Genomic DNA, 20,363 nt, shown 5'->3' with positions numbered 1-20,363 from the left:
CAGTGCAGAGGGAACTGATTGCTCAGCGGTAACAGCTGCTGCTGAAAGCTGCAAGGCTGCAGTTAACTGGCAACAATGGACTAACATATGGAGCGTCTCAGTGTTATGTCCATAAATAGATAATAATCAGGAACTCTTGTGAGTATTATGTATTTTATTTACATATATAAATATTAGATTATAAATATAAATGATCAAATATTCTGAACTGCTGATATATGTGATAATAATAACAATAACAATGGAAGCTGCTCTCAATACGTGAAATCTCTCTCATAATTCATTATTAGTAGGCTAATTGATGAATAAACATCCTGCTGCTGAATAAGTGTTTAAAAGATAAATAAATCAGAAGGAAACCTGCAGAAGAAAGTCTTCTAACAGCTGTCTCTCTGTGTTTATTGGCATACAGCACGGTTAGTGAGATCCAGATCCATGTGGGCACTCAGGACGGATTTAAATAGCGACTCTGAATGGACGGTAAACCCGCACTGAAGGCCCAGTGAGCCAAAGCACGGCCGCCACTGAAACATATATTTGAAACCCGTCAATATGCTAACTTTGCGTGTTTACCTCTATAACTGATGTTATATGTAAAACAGAGCACATGGTCAATTAGCTTTTTAAAAATCTTTATTTTAAAGAAAACGATCAAAACAAGAGTTTTTCTGGAAGAGATTTTAATAAGTTCTGAATATGCATTGAAGAGAGGTTACATTTGAGTCTATTTTCTTTGTACAAAACTTAAAACAAAAATCTGAAGTCTGCACACTGAGGAAAACTGGTTTTGAGGATATTTATGAAATTTCCTGCTAATAACCAACTTGGGTCGGTCTCCCCAGTGGAACATTTTATGTGTAGTCTGCAGGTTTCATGTTTTCAGCTGGAGATGGATGCTTTTTGTTCTGTATGTTACATATTTTTATCTTGATCAGGAAATTCAGAACGAAATCAGGATTTTATTAGAGCAGAGCGACAGTCTGGACATGCTTTAAGTGACCACGAGTTGACACGTAGTCTTAATGGGCTGATTTTCAGTTTAGCCGTCTGACAGAAGAAACAGAAAAATATGTGGATGAGAGCAGCTTTATTGGGAATTTGGCTGGAAATATACACTCATTCTTTCCTGTTTTTACTAAAAGATGCAGAAATATTAAACTCTGTAACATGTGTTTAGTGCACCAACCCATGCCAACTCAGTTAGCATATATACAGTTATAGGAATAGTTTACTGAATGTCCCATCTTGTAGACAGCCTCAGTGTTGCATTTCCAGTCCAGTCTGCTGTCCAGGTGAACCCTCAGGTATCTGTAATCCTCAACCACCTCTTCACCGAGGATGGAGACGCTGTTCAGCTGACTGCTGCTCCTCCTAAAATCCACAATCATCTCTTTTGTTTGTATTCAGATGAGGCGATAGTTTATTTTCCTATAGATGTGATAGTTTCATGTAGATGTGCTGAGGTGTGACAGGGCAGCTGTTGGTACATGGAGGATGTGAGGTCTGTAGCAGGAGGCAGCAGCATGCTGAGTTTGTCTGAACTCTTCCATCTGTCTGATCCCACATTATCCCAAAGCCTGTGAGCTTTTCCATTCCTGACCACACATCCCTCACACTGTTCTGCTGCAGATAGTTTCCCACCGACTTGCTCTCTTCCTTTTTTCTTCACACTCCTCCTTAACTCCCTGTTTCCCTCCATGAAGGCCTTCTTCTTTATGCTCAGTGGCTGCAACACAAGTTCACATCAACCAGGCGTTTGTTCAGAAAACAGCGTCACAGCTTTGGACTCAGGAAGTGTTTCAGATGTCAGCTGTCACTCAGACACACTCTCATAGGGCCTGGATAGCTCAGTTGGTAGAGCATCAGACTTTTAATCTGAGGGTCCAGAGTTCAAGTCCCTGTTCAGGTGTAGAAATGTAATTTACCACTTAACCTGTACTTCCCTCTATGCTGCACTCTGTTTCTACACTGTCACCTCTGACAGAGCCTGACCATTCAGAAATTATTATTTTTTCTCGTTTTCTTTAAAATAAAGATTTTTAAAAAGCTAATATGTTTTACATATAACATCAGTTATAGAGTCGCTATTTAAATCCATCCTGAGTGCCCACATGGATCTGGATCTCACTAACCGTGCTGTATGCCAATAAACACAGAGAGACAGCTACACGCAAGGCCATTGTATCTAATGAGGCTCCAATGTTGAGATCAAAATTATACCAGCTGTAGTTTGAGACGGAATTTTTTATGGTCAAACCTACAAGAGAGAGGACGAGGTGGCCGAGTGGTTAAGGCGATGGACTGCTAATCCATTGTGCTTTGCACGCATGGGTTCGAATCCCATCCTCGTCGGCTTTGCATGTCAAGTTCTGTTCTGGGTTGTTAAAATTTCTCATTCCACTTCTTACCAGCAGGCTTTTCAAACAATGCTTTTGTCGCAAAACTTTTATTTGCCTACACGAAGTTCATTTGGGCAATTGAATCTATCATGAAGAATTTTGAGTGTGACTTCAGGCTAATGTGAAAGAGCTGTCTTTCTTTCAGTTTGCATCCATCTTTGCCACATCCAGCTGTTAATCATTTCATCCACAGAGGACAAAGGAAAGACAACTGTAGAATGCGGGCGTCGATCCCGCTACCTCTCACATGCTAAGCGAGCGCTCTACCATTTGAGCTAATTCCCCTTCGGTTGATGGATTCTTAGCGCTTCCAAATTAACGAACCAGTTCTGACCAAACGATCCATTCCTTGATACATTGAAAGGAATAGATCTCAAAACTGAAGCTTGTTGGTTTTTATCAGTGTTTTTCATAGTGGTTGAATGTATCAAGTAGGGTCTTGCGATCGATGAGTGAGACATGGAAAATCCGTAGTGTTTCATGGTTATGCAGATTCTTTTTTCTTACCGATTTTAAACAAATTTGAATTTGCACATTAGTTGGTTTGTCTTTATAAGATGACCATTAAGGCCTCTCACCAGAAGAGCACCTAAAAGATTTCTGAGGAGTGCGGACATCAATCCCGCCACATTTTGCCTGGAAAGCAAGCCCTTTATAATTTGACATGGTTTATCTTTCATATTTGGGTATATTCTGAAGAGATTGTAATAACCCCAACCTTAAATTTGACTTATCCTAAGTGCAATTGCTTTTGTTTCGCCCAATTTTAAATCAAACAACCTCAAACATCCCTACATGGTACCACATTTAGATAATAATGATTCTATTTTTGTGAAAGGAGGATAAATTCATATCCTCTGCACGAAAGGCCATTGTATCTAATGAGGCTCCAATGTTGAGATCAAAATTATACCAGCTGTAGTTTAAGACGGAATTTTTTATGGTCAAACTTACAAGAGAGAGGACGAGGTGGCCGAGCGGTTAAGGCGATGGACTGCTAATCCATTGTGCTTTGCACGCATGGGTTCGATTCCCATTCTCATCGGCTTTGCATGTCAAGTTCTGTTCTGGTTTGTTAATATTTCTCATTCCACTTCTTACAAGCAGGCTTTTGAAACAATGCTTTTGTCGCAATATTTTTATTTGCTTGCACTTGGTTCATTTGGGCGATTGAAGCTATCATGAAGAATTTTGAGTGTGACTTCAGGCTAATGTGAAAGAGCTGTCTTTCTTTCACTTTGCACCCACCTTTGCTACATGCAGCTGTTAATCATTTCCTCCACAGAGGACAAAGGACAAATGAAAGACAACTGGAGAATGCGGGCGTCGATCCCGCTACCTCTCACATGCTAAGCAAGCGCTCTACCATTTGAGCTAATTCCCCTTCGGTTGATGTATTCTTAGCGCTTCCAAATTAACGAACCCTTTCTGACCAAACGATCCATTCCTTGATACATCAAAGGGAATAGATCTCACAACTGAAGCTTGTTGGTTTTTCTCAGTGTTTTTCAGAGTGGTTGAATGTATCAAGTAGGGTCTTGCGTTCCATCAGTGAGACATGGAAAATCCGTAGTGTTTCATGGTTTGGCAGATTCTTTTTTCTTACCGATTTTAAACAAATTTGAATTTGCACATAAGTTGGTTTGTCTTTATAAGATGATCATTAAGGCCTCTCACCAGAAGAGCACCTAAAAGATTTCTGAGGAGTGCGGACATCAATCCCGCCACATTTTGCCTGGAAAGCAAGCCCTTTATAATTTGACATAGTTTGTCTTCCATATTTGGGTATATTCTAAAGAGATTGTGATAACCCCAACCTTAAATTTGACGTATCCTAAGTGCAATTGCTTTTGTTTCGCCCAATTTTAAATCAAACAACCTCAAACATCCCTACATGGTACCACATTTAGATAATACTGATTCTATTTTTGTGAAAGGAGGATGAATTCAAATCCTCTGCACGCAAGGCCATTGTATCTAATGAGTCTCCAATTTTGAGATCAAAATTATACCAGCTGTAGTTTAAGAGGGAAATTTTTATGGTCAAACGTACAAGAGAGAGGACGAGGTGTCCGAGAAGTTAAGGCGATGGACTGCTAATCCATTGTGCTTTGCACACATGGGTTCGAATCCCATCCTCGTCGGCTTTGAATGTCAAGTTGTGTGCTGGTTTGTTAAAATTTCTCATTCCACTTCTTACAAGCAGGCTTATCAAACAATGGTTTTGTCGCAATATTTTTATTTGCTTGCACTAGGTTCATTTGGGCGATTGAATCTATCATGAAGAATTTTGAGTGTGACTTCAGGCTAATGTGAAAGAGCTGTCTTTCTTTCAGTTTTTTATCCACTTTTGCCACATCCAGCTGTTAATCATTTCCTCCACAGAGGATAAAGGAAAGACAACTGGAGAATGCGGGCGTCGATCCCACTACCTCTCACATGCTACGCGAGCGCTCTACCATTTGAGCTAATTCCCCTTCGGTTGATGTATTCTTAGAGCTTCCAAATTAACGAACCAGTTCTGACCAAACGATCCATTCCTTGATACATTGAAAGGAATAGATCTCAAAACTGAAGCTTGTTGGTTTTTATCAGTGTTTTTCATAGTGGTTGAATGTATCAAGTAGGGTCTTGCGATCGATGAGTGAGACATGGAAAATCTGTAGTGTTTCATGGTTATGCAGATTCTTTTTTCTTACCGATTTTAAACAAATTTGAATTTGCACATTAGTTGGTTTGTCTTTATAAGATGACCATTAAGGCCTCTCACCAGAAGAGCACCTAAAAGATTTCTGAGGAGTGCGGACATCAATCCCGCCACATTTTGCCTGGAAAGCAAGCCCTTTATAATTTGACATAGTTTATCTTTCATATTTGGGTATATACTGAAGAGATTGTAATAACCCCAACCTTAAATTTGACTTATCCTAAGTGCAATTGCTTTTGTTTCGCCCAATTTTAAATCAAACAACCTCAAACATCCCTACATGGTACCACATTTAGATAATAATGATTCTATTTTTGTGAAAGGAGGATAAATTCATTTCCTCTGCACGCGAGGCCATTGTATCTAATGAGGCTCCAATGTTGAGATCAAAATTATACCAGCTGTAGTTTAAGACGGAAGTTTTTTATGGTCAAACTTACAAGAGAGAGGACGAGGTGGCCGAGCGGTTAAGGCGATGGACTGCTAATCCATTGTGCTTTGCACGCATGGGTTCGAATCCCATTCTCGTCGGCTTTGAATGTCAAGTTGTGTGCTGGTTTGTTAAAATTTCTCATTCCACTTCTTACAAGCAGGCTTATCAAACAATGGTTTTGTCGCAATATTTTTATTTGCTTGCACTAGGTTCATTTGGGCGATTGAATCTATCATGAAGAATTTTGAGTGTGACTTCAGGCTAATGTGAAAGAGCTGTCTTTCTTTCAGTTTTTTATCCACCTTTGCCACATCCAGCTGTTAATCATTTCCTCCAATGAGGACAAAAGAAAGACAACTGGAGAATGCGGGCGTCGATCCCGCTACCTCTCACATGCTAAGCGAGCGCTCTACCATTTGAGCTAATTCCCCTTCGGTTGATGTATTCTTAGCGCTTCCAAATTAACGAACCATTTCTGACCAAACGATCCATTCCTTGATACATCAAAAGGAATAGATCTCACAAGTGAAGCTTGTTGGTTTTTATCAGTGTTTTTCAGAGTGGTTGAATGTATCAAGTAGAGTCTTGCGTTCGATGAGTGAGACATGGAAAATCCGTAGTGTTTCATGGTTTTGCAGATTCTTTTTTCTTTCCGATTTTAAAAAAATTTGAATTTGCACATTAGTTGCTTTGTCTTTGTAAGATGATCATTAAGGCCTCTCACCAGAAGAGCACCTAAAAGATTTCTGAGGAGTGCGGACATCGATCCCGCCACATTTTGCCTGGAAAGCAAGCCCTTCATAATTTGACATAGTTTATCTTTCATATTTGGGTATATACTGAAGAGATTGTAATAACCCCAACCTTAAATTTGACTTATCCTAAGTGCAATTGCTTTTGTTTCGCCCAATTTTAAATCAAACAACCTCAAACATCCCTACATGGTACCACATTTAGATAATAATGATTCTATTTTTGTGAAAGGAGGATAAATTCATTTCCTCTGCACGCGAGGCCATTGTATCTAATGAGGCTCCAATGTTGAGATCAAAATTATACCAGCTGTAGTTTAAGACGGAAGTTTTTTATGGTCAAACTTACAAGAGAGAGGACGAGGTGGCCGAGCGGTTAAGGCGATGGACTGCTAATCCATTGTGCTTTGCACGCATGGGTTCGAATCCCATTCTCGTCGGCTTTGAATGTCAAGTTGTGTGCTGGTTTGTTAAAATTTCTCATTCCACTTCTTACAAGCAGGCTTATCAAACAATGGTTTTGTCGCAATATTTTTATTTGCTTGCACTAGGTTCATTTGGGCGATTGAATCTATCATGAAGAATTTTGAGTGTGACTTCAGGCTAATGTGAAAGAGCTGTCTTTCTTTCAGTTTTTTATCCACCTTTGCCACATCCAGCTGTTAATCATTTCCTCCAATGAGGACAAAAGAAAGACAACTGGAGAATGCGGGCGTCGATCCCGCTACCTCTCACATGCTAAGCGAGCGCTCTACCATTTGAGCTAATTCCCCTTCGGTTGATGTATTCTTAGCGCTTCCAAATTAACGAACCATTTCTGACCAAACGATCCATTCCTTGATACATCAAAAGGAATAGATCTCACAAGTGAAGCTTGTTGGTTTTTATCAGTGTTTTTCAGAGTGGTTGAATGTATCAAGTAGAGTCTTGCGTTCGATGAGTGAGACATGGAAAATCCGTAGTGTTTCATGGTTTTGCAGATTCTTTTTTCTTTCCGATTTTAAAAAAATTTGAATTTGCACATTAGTTGCTTTGTCTTTGTAAGATGATCATTAAGGCCTCTCACCAGAAGAGCACCTAAAAGATTTCTGAGGAGTGCGGACATCGATCCCGCCACATTTTGCCTGGAAAGCAAGCCCTTCATAATTTGACATAGTTTATCTTTCATATTTGGGTATATACTGAAGAGATTGTAATAACCCCAACCTTAAATTTGACTTATCCTAAGTGCAATTGCTTTTGTTTCGCCCAATTTTAAATCAAACAACCTCAAACATCCCTACATGGTACCACATTTAGATAATGATTCTATTTTTGTGAAAGGAGGATGAATTCATATCCTCTGCACGCAAGGCCATTGTATCTAATGAGGCTCCAATGTTGAGATCAAAATTATACCAGCTGTAGTTTAAGACGGAATTTTTTATGGTCAAACTTACAAAAGAGAGGACTAGGTGGCCGAGCGGTTAAGGCGATGGACTGCTAATCCATTGTGCTTTGCACGCATGGGTTCGAATCCCATTCTCGTCGGCTTTGAATGTCAAGTTGTGTGCTGGTTTGTTAATATTTCTCATTCCACTTCTTACAAGCAGGCTTTTCAAACAATGCTTTTGTCGCAATATTTTTATTTGCTTGCACTAGGTTCATTTGGGCGATTGAATCTATCATGAAGAATTTTGAGTGTGACTTCAGGCTAATGTGAAAGAGCTGTCTTTCTTTCAGTTTTTTATCCACCTTTGCCACATCCAGCTGTTAATCATTTCCTCCAATGAGGACAAAGGAAAGACAACTGGAGAATGCGGGCGTCGATCCCGCTACCTCTCACATGCTAAGCGAGCACTCTACCATTTGAGCTAATTCCCCTTCGGTTGATGTATTCTTAGCGCTTCCAAATTAACGAACCATTTCTGACCAAACGATCCATTCCTTGATACATCAAAAGGAATAGATCTCACAAGTGAAGCTTGTTGGTTTTTATCAGTGTTTTTCAGAGTGGTTGAATGTATCAAGTAGAGTCTTGCGTTCGATGAGTGAGACATGGAAAATCCGTAGTGTTTCATGGTTTGGCAGATTCTTTTTTCTTACCGATTTTAAACAAATTTGAATTTGCACATAAGTTGGTTTGTCTTTATAAGATGATCATTAAGGCCTCTCACCAGAAGAGCACCTAAAAGATTTCTGAGGAGTGCGGACATCAATCCCGCCACATTTTGCCTGGAAAGCAAGCCCTTTATAATTTGACATAGTTTGTCTTCCATATTTGGGTATATTCTAAAGAGATTGTGATAACCCCAACCTTAAATTTGACTTATCCTAAGTGCAATTGCTTTTGTTTCGCCCAATTTTAAATCAAACAACCTCAAACATCCCTACATGAAACCACATTTAGATAATAATGATTCTATTTTTGTGAAAGGAGGATGAATTCATATCCTCTGCACGCAAGGCCATTGTATCTAATTAGTCTCCAATTTTGAGATCAACATTATACCAGCTGTAGTTTAAGACGGAAATTTTTATGGTCAAACGTACAAGAGAGAGGACGAGGTGTCCGAGAAGTTAAGGCGATGGACTGCTAATCCATTGTGCTTTGCACACATGGGTTGGAATCCCATCCTCGTCGGCTTTGAATGTCAAGTTGTGTGCTGGTTTGTTAAAATTTCTCATTCCACTTCTTACAAGCAGGCTTATCAAACAATGGTTTTGTCGCAATATTTTTATTTGCTTGCACTAGGTTCATTTGGGCGATTGAATCTATCATGAAGAATTTTGAGTGTGACTTCAGGCTAATGTGAAAGAGCTGTCTTTCTTTCAGTTTTTTATCCACCTTTGCCACATCCAGCTGTTAATCATTTCCTCCACAGAGGATAAAGGAAAGACAACTGGAGAATGCGGGCGTCGATCCCACTACCTCTCACATGCTAAGCGAGCGCTCTACCATTTGAGCTAATTCCCCTTTGGTTGATGTATTCTTAGCGCTTCCAAATTAACGAACCATTTCTGACCAAACGATCCATTCCTTGATACATCAAAAGGAATAGATCTCACAAGTGAAGCTTGTTGGTTTTTATCAGTGTTTTTCAGAGTGGTTGAATGTATCAAGTAGAGTCTTGCGTTCGATGAGTGAGACATGGAAAATCCGTAGTGTTTCATGGTTTTGCAGATTCTTTTTTCTTTCTGATTTTAAAAAAATTTGAATTTGCACGTTAGTTGCTTTGTCTTTGTAAGATGATCATTAAGGCCTCTCACCAGAAGAGCACCTAAAAGATTTCTGAGGAGTGCGGACATCGATCCCGCCACATTTTGCCTGGAAAGCAAGCCCTTCATAATTTGACATAGTTTATCTTTCATATTTGGGTATATAGTGAAGAGATTGTAATAACCCCAACCTTAAATTGGACTTATCCTAAGTGCAATTGCTTTTGTTTCGCCCAATTTTAAATCAAACAACCTCAAACATCCCTACATGGTACCACATTTAGATAATGATTCTATTTTTGTGAAAGGAGGATGAATTCATATCCTCTGCACGCAAGGCCATTGTATCTAATGAGGCTCCAATGTTGAGATCAAAATTATACCAGCTGTAGTTTAAGACGGAATTTTTTATGGTCAAACTTACAAAAGAGAGGACGAGGTGGCCGAGCGGTTAAGGCGATGGACTGCTAATCCATTGTGCTTTGCACGCATGGGTTCGAATCCCATTCTCGTCGGCTTTGAATGTCAAGTTGTGTGCTGGTTTGTTAATATTTCTCATTCCACTTCTTACAAGCAGGCTTTTCAAACAATGCTTTTGTCGCAATATTTTTATTTGCTTGCACTAGGTTCATTTGGGCGATTGAATCTATCATGAAGAATTTTGAGTGTGACTTCAGGCTAATGTGAAAGAGCTGTTTTTCTTTCAGTTTTTTATCCACCTTTGCCACATCCAGCTGTTAATCATTTCCTCCAATGAGGACAAAGGAAAGACAACTGGAGAATGCGGGCGTCGATCCCGCTACCTCTCACATGCTAAGCGAGCGCTCTACCATTTGAGCTAATTCCCCTTCGGTTGATGTATTCTTAGCGCTTCCAAATTAACGAACCATTTCTGACCAAACGATCCATTCCTTGATACATCAAAAGGAATAGATCTCACAAGTGAAGCTTGTTGGTTTTTATCAGTGTTTTTCAGAGTGGTTGAATGTATCAAGTAGAGTCTTGCGTTCGATGAGTGAGACATGGAAAATCCGTAGTGTTTCATGGTTTGGCAGATTCTTTTTTCTTTCCGATTTTAAACAAATTTGAATTTGCACGTTAGTTGCTTTGTCTTTGTAAGATGATCATTAAGGCCTCTCACCAGAAGAGCACCTAAAAGATTTCTGAGGAGTGCGGACATCGATCCCGCCACATTTTGCCTGGAAAGCAAGCCCTTTATAATTTGACATAGTTTGTCTTCCATATTTGGGTATATTCTAAAGAGATTGTGATAACCCCAACCTTAAATTTGACTTATCCTAAGTGCAATTGCTTTTGTTTCGCCCAATTTTAAATCAAACAACCTCAAACATCCCTACATGAAACCACATTTAGATAATAATGATTCTATTTTTGTGAAAGGAGGATGAATTCATATCCTCTGCACGCAAGGCCATTGTATCTAATTAGTCTCCAATTTTGAGATCAACATTATACCAGCTGTAGTTTAAGACGGAAATTTTTATGGTCAAACGTACAAGAGAGAGGACGAGGTGTCCGAGAAGTTAAGGCGATGGACTGCTAATCCATTGTGCTTTGCACACATGGGTTGGAATCCCATCCTCGTCGGCTTTGAATGTCAAGTTGTGTGCTGGTTTGTTAAAATTTCTCATTCCACTTCTTACAAGCAGGCTTATCAAACAATGGTTTTGTCGCAATATTTTTATTTGCTTGCACTAGGTTCATTTGGGCGATTGAATCTATCATGAAGAATTTTGAGTGTGACTTCAGGCTAATGTGAAAGAGCTGTCTTTCTTTCAGTTTTTTATCCACCTTTGCCACATCCAGCTGTTAATCATTTCCTCCACAGAGGATAAAGGAAAGACAACTGGAGAATGCGGGCATCGATCCCACTACCTCTCACATGCTAAGCGAGCGCTCTACCATTTGAGCTAATTCCCCTTTGGTTGATGTATTCTTAGCGCTTCCAAATTAACGAACCATTTCTGACCAAACGATCCATTCCTTGATACATCAAAAGGAATAGATCTCACAAGTGAAGCTTGTTGGTTTTTATCAGTGTTTTTCAGAGTGGTTGAATGTATCAAGTAGAGTCTTGCGTTCGATGAGTGAGACATGGAAAATCCGTAGTGTTTCATGGTTTTGCAGATTCTTTTTTCTTTCTGATTTTAAAAAAATTTGAATTTGCACGTTAGTTGCTTTGTCTTTGTAAGATGATCATTAAGGCCTCTCACCAGAAGAGCACCTAAAAGATTTCTGAGGAGTGCGGACATCGATCCCGCCACATTTTGCCTGGAAAGCAAGCCCTTCATAATTTGACATAGTTTATCTTTCATATTTGGGTATATAGTGAAGAGATTGTAATAACCCCAACCTTAAATTGGACTTATCCTAAGTGCAATTGCTTTTGTTTCGCCCAATTTTAAATCAAACAACCTCAAACATCCCTACATGGTACCACATTTAGATAATGATTCTATTTTTGTGAAAGGAGGATGAATTCATATCCTCTGCACGCAAGGCCATTGTATCTAATGAGGCTCCAATGTTGAGATCAAAATTATACCAGCTGTAGTTTAAGACGGAATTTTTTATGGTCAAACTTACAAAAGAGAGGACGAGGTGGCCGAGCGGTTAAGGCGATGGACTGCTAATCCATTGTGCTTTGCACGCATGGGTTCGAATCCCATTCTCGTCGGCTTTGAATGTCAAGTTGTGTGCTGGTTTGTTAATATTTCTCATTCCACTTCCTACAAGCAGGCTTTTCAAACAATGCTTTTGTCGCAATATTTTTATTTGCTTGCACTAGGTTCATTTGGGCGATTGAATCTATCATGAAGAATTTTGAGTGTGACTTCAGGCTAATGTGAAAGAGCTGTCTTTCTTTCAGTTTTTTATCCACCTTTGCCACATCCAGCTGTTAATCATTTCCTCCAATGAGGACAAATGAAAGACAACTGGAGAATGCGGGCGTCGATCCCGCTACCTCTCACATGCTAAGCGAGCGCTCTACCATTTGAGCTAATTCCCCTTCGGTTGATGTATTCTTAGCGCTTCCAAATTAACGAACCATTTCTGACCAAACGATCCATTCCTTGATACATCAAAAGGAATAGATCTCACAAGTGAAGCTTGTTGGTTTTTATCAGTGTTTTTCAGAGTGGTTGAATGTATCAAGTAGAGTCTTGCGTTCGATGAGTGAGACATGGAAAATCCGTAGTGTTTCATGGTTTTGCTGATTCTTTTTTCTTTCCGATTTTAAAAAAATTTGAATTTGCACGTTAGTTGCTTTGTCTTTGTAAGATGATCATTAAGGCCTCTCACCAGAAGAGCACCTAAAAGATTTCTGAGGAGTGCGGACATCGATCCCGCCACATTTTGCCTGGAAAGCAAGCCCTTCATAATTTGACATAGTTTATCTTTCATATTTGGGTATATACTGAAGAGATTGTAATAACCCCAACCTTAAATTGGACTTATCCTAAGTGCAATTGCTTTTGTTTCGCCCAATTTTAAATCAAACAACCTCAAACATCCCTACATGGTACCACATTTAGATAATGATTCTATTTTTGTGAAAGGAGGATGAATTCATATCCTCTGCACGCAAGGCCATTGTATCTAATGAGGCTCCAATGTTGAGATCAAAATTATACCAGCTGTAGTTTAAGACGGAAGTTTTTTATGGTCAAACTTACAAGAGAGAGGACGAGGTGGCCGAGCGGTTAAGGCGATGGACTGCTAATCCATTGTGCTTTGCACGCATGGGTTCGAATCCCATTCTCGTCGGCTTTGAATGTCAAGTTGTGTGCTGGTTTGTTAATATTTCTCATTCCACTTCTTACAAGCAGGCTTTTCAAACAATGCTTTTGTCGCAATATTTTTATTTGCTTGCACTAGGTTCATTTGGGCGATTGAATCTATCATGAAGAATTTTGAGTGTGACTTCAGGCTAATGTGAAAGAGCTGTTTTTCTTTCAGTTTTTTATCCACCTTTGCCACATCCAGCTGTTAATCATTTCCTCCAATGAGGACAAAGGAAAGACAACTGGAGAATGCGGGCGTCGATCCCGCTACCTCTCACATGCTAAGCGAGCGCTCTACCATTTGAGCTAATTCCCCTTCGGTTGATGTATTCTTAGCGCTTCCAAATTAACGAACCATTTCTGACCAAACGATCCATTCCTTGATACATCAAAAGGAATAGATCTCACAAGTGAAGCTTGTTGGTTTTTATCAGTGTTTTTCAGAGTGGTTGAATGTATCAAGTAGAGTCTTGCGTTCGATGAGTGAGACATGGAAAATCCGTAGTGTTTCATGGTTTGGCAGATTCTTTTTTCTTTCCGATTTTAAACAAATTTGAATTTGCACGTTAGTTGCTTTGTCTTTGTAAGATGATCATTAAGGCCTCTCACCAGAAGAGCACCTAAAAGATTTCTGAGGAGTGCGGACATCGATCCCGCCACATTTTGCCTGGAAAGCAAGCCCTTTATAATTTGACATAGTTTGTCTTCCATATTTGGGTATATTCTAAAGAGATTGTGATAACCCCAACCTTAAATTTGACTTATCCTAAGTGCAATTGCTTTTGTTTCGCCCAATTTTAAATCAAACAACCTCAAACATCCCTACATGAAACCACATTTAGATAATAATGATTCTATTTTTGTGAAAGGAGGATGAATTCATATCCTCTGCACGCAAGGCCATTGTATCTAATTAGTCTCCAATTTTGAGATCAACATTATACCAGCTGTAGTTTAAGACGGAAATTTTTATGGTCAAACGTACAAGAGAGAGGACGAGGTGTCCGAGAAGTTAAGGCGATGGACTGCTAATCCATTGTGCTTTGCACACATGGGTTGGAATCCCATCCTCGTCGGCTTTGAATGTCAAGTTGTGTGCTGGTTTGTTAAAATTTCTCATTCCACTTCTTACAAGCAGGCTTATCAAACAATGGTTTTGTCGCAATATTTTTATTTGCTTGCACTAGGTTCATTTGGGCGATTGAATCTATCATGAAGAATTTTGAGTGTGACTTCAGGCTAATGTGAAAGAGCTGTCTTTCTTTCAGTTTTTTATCCACCTTTGCCACATCCAGCTGTTAATCATTTCCTCCACAGAGGATAAAGGAAAGACAACTGGAGAATGCGGGCATCGATCCCACTACCTCTCACATGCTAAGCGAGCGCTCTACCATTTGAGCTAATTCCCCTTTGGTTGATGTATTCTTAGCGCTTCCAAATTAACGAACCATTTCTGACCAAACGATCCATTCCTTGATACATCAAAAGGAATAGATCTCACAAGTGAAGCTTGTTGGTTTTTATCAGTGTTTTTCAGAGTGGTTGAATGTATCAAGTAGAGTCTTGCGTTCGATGAGTGAGACATGGAAAATCCGTAGTGTTTCATGGTTTTGCAGATTCTTTTTTCTTTCTGATTTTAAAAAAATTTGAATTTGCACGTTAGTTGCTTTGTCTTTGTAAGATGATCATTAAGGCCTCTCACCAGAAGAGCACCTAAAAGATTTCTGAGGAGTGCGGACATCGATCCCGCCACATTTTGCCTGGAAAGCAAGCCCTTCATAATTTGACATAGTTTATCTTTCATATTTGGGTATATAGTGAAGAGATTGTAATAACCCCAACCTTAAATTGGACTTATCCTAAGTGCAATTGCTTTTGTTTCGCCCAATTTTAAATCAAACAACCTCAAACATCCCTACATGGTACCACATTTAGATAATGATTCTATTTTTGTGAAAGGAGGATGAATTCATATCCTCTGCACGCAAGGCCATTGTATCTAATGAGGCTCCAATGTTGAGATCAAAATTATACCAGCTGTAGTTTAAGACGGAATTTTTTATGGTCAAACTTACAAAAGAGAGGACGAGGTGGCCGAGCGGTTAAGGCGATGGACTGCTAATCCATTGTGCTTTGCACGCATGGGTTCGAATCCCATTCTCGTCGGCTTTGAATGTCAAGTTGTGTGCTGGTTTGTTAATATTTCTCATTCCACTTCCTACAAGCAGGCTTTTCAAACAATGCTTTTGTCGCAATATTTTTATTTGCTTGCACTAGGTTCATTTGGGCGATTGAATCTATCATGAAGAATTTTGAGTGTGACTTCAGGCTAATGTGAAAGAGCTGTCTTTCTTTCAGTTTTTTATCCACCTTTGCCACATCCAGCTGTTAATCATTTCCTCCAATGAGGACAAATGAAAGACAACTGGAGAATGCGGGCGTCGATCCCGCTACCTCTCACATGCTAAGCGAGCGCTCTACCATTTGAGCTAATTCCCCTTCGGTTGATGTATTCTTAGCGCTTCCAAATTAACGAACCATTTCTGACCAAACGATCCATTCCTTGATACATCAAAAGGAATAGATCTCACAAGTGAAGCTTGTTGGTTTTTATCAGTGTTTTTCAGAGTGGTTGAATGTATCAAGTAGAGTCTTGCGTTCGATGAGTGAGACATGGAAAATCCGTAGTGTTTCATGGTTTTGCTGATTCTTTTTTCTTTCCGATTTTAAAAAAATTTGAATTTGCACGTTAGTTGCTTTGTCTTTGTAAGATGATCATTAAGGCCTCTCACCAGAAGAGCACCTAAAAGATTTCTGAGGAGTGCGGACATCGATCCCGCCACATTTTGCCTGGAAAGCAAGCCCTTCATAATTTGACATAGTTTATCTTTCATATTTGGGTATATACTGAAGAGATTGTAATAACCCCAACCTTAAATTGGACTTATCCTAAGTGCAATTGCTTTTGTTTCGCCCAATTTTAAATCAAACAACCTCAAACATCCCTACATGGTACCACATTTAGATAATGATTCTATTTTTGTGAAAGGAGGATGAATTCATATCCTCTGCACGCAAGGCCATTGTATCTAATGAGGCTCCAATGTTGAGATCAAAATTATACCAGCTGTAGTTTAAGACGGAAGTTTTTTATGGTCAAACTTACAAGAGAGAGGACGAGGTGGCCGAGCGGTTAAGGCGATGGACTGCTAATCCATTGTGCTTTGCACGCATGGGTTCGAATCCCATTCTCGTCGGCTTTGCATGTCAAGTTCTGTTCTGGTTTGTTAAAATTTCTCATTCCACTTCTTACAAGCAGGCTTATCAAACAATGGTTTTGTCGCAAAATTTTTATTTGCCTACACAAAGTTCATTTGGGCGATTGAATCTATCATGAAGAATTCTGAGTGTGACTTCAGGCTAATGTGAAAGAGCTGTCTTTCTTTCAGTTTGCATCCACCTTTGCCACATCCAGCTGTTAATCATTTCCTCCACAGAGGACAAAAGAAAGACAACTGGAGAATGCGGGCGTCTATCCCGCTACCTCTCACATGCTAAGCGAGCGCTCTACCATTTGAGCTAATTCCCCTTCGATTGATGTATTATTAGCGCTTCCAAATTAACGAACCCTTTCTGACCAAATGATCCATTCCTTGATACATCAAAAGGAATAGATCTCACAACTGAAGCTTGTTGGTTTTTATCAGTGTTTTTCAGAGTGGTTGAATGTATCAAGTAGAGTCTTGCGTTCGATCAGTGACATGGAAAATCCGTAGTGTTTCATGGTTTGGCAGATTCTTTTTTCTTTCCGATTTTAAACAAATTTGAATTTGCACATTAGTTGGTTTGTCTTTATAAGATGACCATTAAGGCCTCTCACCAGAAGAGCACCTAAAAGATTTCTGAGGAGTGCGGACATCAATCCCGCCACATTTTGCCTGGAAAGCAAGCCCTTTATAATTTGACATAGTTTATCTTCCATATTTGGGTATATACTGAAGAGATTGTAATAACCCCAACCTTAAATTTGACTTATCCTAAGTGCAATTGCTTTTGTTTCGCCCAATTTTAAATCAAACAACCTCAAACATCCCTACATGGTACCACATTTAGATAATACTGATTCTATTTTTGTGAAAGGAGGATAAATTCATATCCTCTGCACGCAAGACCATTGTATCTAATGAGTCTCCAATTTTGAGATCAAAATTATACCAGCTGTCGTTTAAGACGGAATTTTTTATGGTCAAACTTGCAACAGAGAGGACGAGGTGGCCGTACCCTCTGCCAACTGGCCGTCAAACAAGTTCTTAACAAAGTCCTAACACATTCCTAACAGTCCTAACAAATTCCTAACAATCCTACTAAATTCCTAACAAATCCTAACAAATCCTAACAAGTCCTAACATTTGACGTTTTTCGTCATCACGTAAGTCATGCGCAGTGGTGGTCGATGGGAAAAACAAAAACAAGTTTGCCGCCACCGTCTCCCAACTTTTGACTCCCGTTTAATATAGTTTAACCTGACTCTGTCCGTATCTGTGCGTCGTTCTGTTGGTTTAAAATATCCTTTCAAGCATTATTGTCTTATTTTAACGCTCCTTCCTGCCGTTTTTTTTACTATCATTCGGCTAAAATTTTAGTTTTTTGGGATGATGAAGACAGGGAAGCCCGTTGCGTATTGGGCTGGTGTTATGCAGCTGTATGCTCAGGGAAAGTTCAAGTTTTCCACTGGGAAGAGACCTGGAACCAGAAGATGGAGGGCTGTCATTCAGCGGATAGGCGCTTGTCTACTGACTCCTGTCTTCAACCAGAAAGTCCGGACAACCGACATATTTGGAAAAGAAATCCCCTGCAATTGTATGGGGGAAATTTTGGGTAAAAAAAATTAATATAAATATGAACGAATTTATAAATGTATATATAATTAATATAAATATAAAAATGTGATCGAGATATATGTGAGTAAAAATGAACATAAATATGAACGAATTTATAAATGTATATATAATTAATATAAATATAAAAATGTGACACAAATAAATGTATATATATATATATATATATAAATATACATACATTTGTAAATATATTTTCGACATTTTAAAATAAATATGCTTGACTTTGTGTGTGCAGTCTGGCAATCTGCATTTGTGGATCCATTTTTTGCATTTGTGGATCCATTTTTTGCTCTCGTGTCCATGGCGTAATTTTGACACACTCCTACTGTGCTTCACGATGCACAAACAAATGCATGCCGATTTGAATGTGAAAAGCGGCACAGCCCTCTATTCACGGAGCATCCACCAGATGGCAGTGTGCAAGGCACAGGGCAATGGCAGTGCCTAGCAGTCCAAGACAGAGGCTTTGGACGATCAATATGGAGTCGACAAGTGGAACAACTGGATGGGTATGACTAGTAGTTTAATCATTTAAAACTTTTCCTAAATCCCTTTGGCTAGGCAGAATGAAAGGTGGTTATCATAAGGTGAGTTCAACTTTTTTATTTATTTACAATAGATGGAAAAAAAGCTATGTTTCACACTGCAATATGTGACTGTTAAAAGTTGTGAGTGTTTCACAGATTTTTACCTTTCTGAATACAAGACACAAAATCTAATTAGAAATTGTTCTAAAATTGATTGTTCTAAAACACTGGAAAGAATTTAATGTTTTATTACAAAAGTTTTTCAAGCTTTAGCAACAAATTCAATGTTGTTTTTCCACAGTCAGGTGAGCAGGCAGGTTCAACAAGGGTTCAATCCGAAATGTCAGGTGCAGGGACAGCGTCAGATTTCCAGGCCAACCAGAGCAGCCAAGGTGTACCTAGGGCCCCAGCAGATCCAGCCACACAGCGCAGTTCAAATGTAAACCCGGCCATGCACAGGAGCTCAAGTGTAGCCGCAGCTGCAGCAGATCCAGCTGCACAGAGCAGTTCAAATGTAAACCCGACCATGCACAGGAGCTCAAGTGTAGCCGCAGCTGCAGCAGATCCAGCTGCACAGAGCAGTTCAAATGTAAACCCGACCATGCACAGGAGCTCAAGTGTAGCCGCAGCTGCAGCAGATCCAGCCGCACAGAGCAGTTCAGATGTAAACCCGGCCATGCACAGGAGCTCAAGTGTAGCCGCAGCTGCAGCAGATCCAGCCGCACAGAGCAGTTCAGATGTAAACCCGACCATGCACAGGAGCTCAAGTGTAGCCGCAGCTGCAGCAGATCCAGCCGCACAGAGCAGTTCAAATGTAGGCAAAGTTCCAGCTGACCCCACAGCACAGAGGAGCTCAAATTCAGGAAGATGTCAACCTCAAAGCATCTCAGTCAGTCAAACCCCAGAGCAGATACAGTGTGCATTATGTAGTGCAAACATCAACGTGGAACATTTTAATGAACACTTGTCTGACTTTCATGCAGAACAATGTTGTGAGCAATGTGGGAAAAAGGTCAAGGGTGCAGTTGGGCTGCTTCAACATATTGAAGAAGGTCATGACCCACCACACCAAACATCAGCATCTCAACCACACCAACTACCAGCATTCAAACCACCACAACATGGGAAACCAGCAACACCACCCCAACAACCACCACTTCAGCCACAGCAGTGCCTTCCACCAGTGCAACGCCCGCAGCCAATTCCTCCAGCTGCTTCTTCTCCTGTTGTCCACCTTAGGCCTCCAGAGGTGAATTGGGTGAGTTTTCTTCCCAAGCAGTTTGTGCGGGTCATCAAGCCGGCAGACCAGGAGTGGATTGCACAGTGCCTTTACCACCCCACAGGCCAGTTTAGACAACGGTTCTCCCAAAACTGGTTTCATCCACCCAGTCCACCAAAGGTAGTGACTGCACCTCCGGATCCCCTGGTCTACTTCAGGCAGCGGATGTTTCTGTGGGCACCTATGCGGATGTGGGGTATTTCACTGAAGTGTCAACAGTGCAACACCAAGATGCACCACTCTGGGATCTACACAAAGGTTAGAGAAGTCGTTGACCTGGATTCAAGGTACTATTTGATTGGAGGAGATTATCCACGATGCAGTAAATGCATGATTCCTGTCTGTCCGTGGAGCACCGAGG

The 20,363-nt window shown here is 40.1% G+C and overlaps 12 non-coding genes across 12 annotated transcripts; all 12 read left to right on the top strand.

Annotated features, from left to right (window-relative positions):
• The first annotated feature begins 1,836 nt into the window (after window positions 1-1,836).
• trnak-uuu (transfer RNA lysine (anticodon UUU)) lies at window positions 1,837-1,909 on the top strand. Its single transcript has one exon. It is a non-coding gene; the product is annotated as a tRNA-Lys (tRNA).
• A 361-nt stretch (window positions 1,910-2,270) lies between these two features.
• trnas-gcu (transfer RNA serine (anticodon GCU)) lies at window positions 2,271-2,352 on the top strand. Its single transcript has one exon. It is a non-coding gene; the product is annotated as a tRNA-Ser (tRNA).
• A 1,010-nt stretch (window positions 2,353-3,362) lies between these two features.
• On the top strand, window positions 3,363-3,444 carry trnas-gcu (transfer RNA serine (anticodon GCU)). Its single transcript has one exon. It is a non-coding gene; the product is annotated as a tRNA-Ser (tRNA).
• A 1,017-nt stretch (window positions 3,445-4,461) lies between these two features.
• On the top strand, window positions 4,462-4,543 carry trnas-gcu (transfer RNA serine (anticodon GCU)). The gene has a single exon. It is a non-coding gene; the product is annotated as a tRNA-Ser (tRNA).
• A 1,012-nt stretch (window positions 4,544-5,555) lies between these two features.
• trnas-gcu (transfer RNA serine (anticodon GCU)) lies at window positions 5,556-5,637 on the top strand. The gene has a single exon. It is a non-coding gene; the product is annotated as a tRNA-Ser (tRNA).
• Window positions 5,638-6,649: 1,012 nt separating this feature from the next.
• Window positions 6,650-6,731, top strand: trnas-gcu (transfer RNA serine (anticodon GCU)). Its single transcript has one exon. It is a non-coding gene; the product is annotated as a tRNA-Ser (tRNA).
• Window positions 6,732-7,739: 1,008 nt separating this feature from the next.
• Window positions 7,740-7,821, top strand: trnas-gcu (transfer RNA serine (anticodon GCU)). The gene has a single exon. It is a non-coding gene; the product is annotated as a tRNA-Ser (tRNA).
• A 2,101-nt stretch (window positions 7,822-9,922) lies between these two features.
• Window positions 9,923-10,004, top strand: trnas-gcu (transfer RNA serine (anticodon GCU)). Its single transcript has one exon. It is a non-coding gene; the product is annotated as a tRNA-Ser (tRNA).
• A 2,101-nt stretch (window positions 10,005-12,105) lies between these two features.
• trnas-gcu (transfer RNA serine (anticodon GCU)) lies at window positions 12,106-12,187 on the top strand. Its single transcript has one exon. It is a non-coding gene; the product is annotated as a tRNA-Ser (tRNA).
• A 1,009-nt stretch (window positions 12,188-13,196) lies between these two features.
• On the top strand, window positions 13,197-13,278 carry trnas-gcu (transfer RNA serine (anticodon GCU)). Its single transcript has one exon. It is a non-coding gene; the product is annotated as a tRNA-Ser (tRNA).
• Window positions 13,279-15,379: 2,101 nt separating this feature from the next.
• trnas-gcu (transfer RNA serine (anticodon GCU)) lies at window positions 15,380-15,461 on the top strand. Its single transcript has one exon. It is a non-coding gene; the product is annotated as a tRNA-Ser (tRNA).
• A 1,009-nt stretch (window positions 15,462-16,470) lies between these two features.
• On the top strand, window positions 16,471-16,552 carry trnas-gcu (transfer RNA serine (anticodon GCU)). The gene has a single exon. It is a non-coding gene; the product is annotated as a tRNA-Ser (tRNA).
• Window positions 16,553-20,363: the final 3,811 nt, after the last annotated feature.

Source organism: Odontesthes bonariensis, chromosome 11 (genome assembly GCF_027942865.1).
Source record: "Odontesthes bonariensis isolate fOdoBon6 chromosome 11, fOdoBon6.hap1, whole genome shotgun sequence".
In the NCBI taxonomy this organism is placed as follows: Eukaryota; Metazoa; Chordata; class Actinopteri; order Atheriniformes; family Atherinopsidae; genus Odontesthes; species Odontesthes bonariensis.
This window is presented reverse-complemented; position numbering and strand designations above follow the sequence as displayed.